A 1,107-nucleotide genomic window follows, 5' to 3' on the forward strand; every position below is an offset into this window, starting at 1 on the left:
TTGTAGGAACACTTTAAAAATACAATGAAAAGCAAATTTCCTCCAAGAGATATCAGAAATGTATACATTTCAGTCTCACTGTGAGACTGAAATGTATACATATATATGTATACATATATACACATGCATATACATACATACATACATATAGGAGGGTATTGAGAGGGAGATAATATCTCTCGATAGCATTTGGCTTCTGTGAAGCCAAACATCACAGAACAAATCCCCTTAATAAAAGGATTTGTTCTGTAAAATTTGGATTCAGCCAAAAGGCCACACTTGGGGACCTAGAGGCCTCAAAGCTGTTGGTTCCCCACCCCTGCAATGGGCAGATTGATTAAAATTGAGGGATGACTAAAAATGCATTTGTATTAGTCTTGAAAATGCAGAAACATTTAGAAATAGTACATAAAATATTATCAGTCAAAAACATTTTTAAGTGTCTAAGCCTATGAATAGAAAGAAAATTAAAAGACATTACCTGTTCTCAGTGAGCTCACAGTCTAATGAGGGAGACAATATGTAAAAATGATATATGAATAAACTATATACAGAATAAATTGGAAATATCCAAAGAAGGCGAGCACTAGAATTAAGAGGGATTGAGAAAGGCTTCCTGTAGAAGGTGGGGATTTAGCTTGGACTTGTTGGAAACCAGGAGACAAGGAGAGAGAACATTCCAGGCATGGAGGACAGCCAATGAAAATGCCCAGAATCCTGCCAGCTTCAGTAGTATATATACTAAAATTGGAATGATACAGAGGAGATTGTAAGATAGCCCCAGTGCAAGGATGTTACACAGATTCATGAAGCCTTCCATATAAGGAAAGGAAGGAAGGAAGGAAAGAAGAAAAAGAAAGAAAGAAAAGGTATAGAGTTAGGAGATGGAGTGTCTCCTAGGAATAGGAGTTCAAGGAATAGCAAGGTGGCCAGTGTCATTGGATTGAAGAGTATGTGAGAATTGGAGATGCATGGGTGTAAGAAAGGTTGGATAAATGTTATAACTGAAACAAATAATAAGCCTGAAAGTCAGTTGTAGACACAGAGAAGAATAAATAGATTTAATAGAGAAGGGGCTGGGGAGGTTTTCAAGGTTCACTAGAAAAT

The 1,107-nt window shown here is 36.7% G+C and overlaps 1 non-coding gene across 1 annotated transcript; it reads left to right on the forward strand.

The window, feature by feature from the left end:
• Nucleotides 1-714: 714 nt before the first annotated feature.
• Nucleotides 715-826, forward strand: LOC114030208. The gene has a single exon (XR_003567564.1). It is a non-coding gene; the product is annotated as a U6 spliceosomal RNA (small nuclear RNA).
• Nucleotides 827-1,107: the final 281 nt, after the last annotated feature.

This window comes from Vombatus ursinus, unplaced genomic scaffold, assembly GCF_900497805.2.
Source record: "Vombatus ursinus unplaced genomic scaffold, bare-nosed wombat genome assembly UNPS02014945.1, whole genome shotgun sequence".
NCBI lineage: Eukaryota > Metazoa > Chordata > Mammalia > Diprotodontia > Vombatidae > Vombatus > Vombatus ursinus.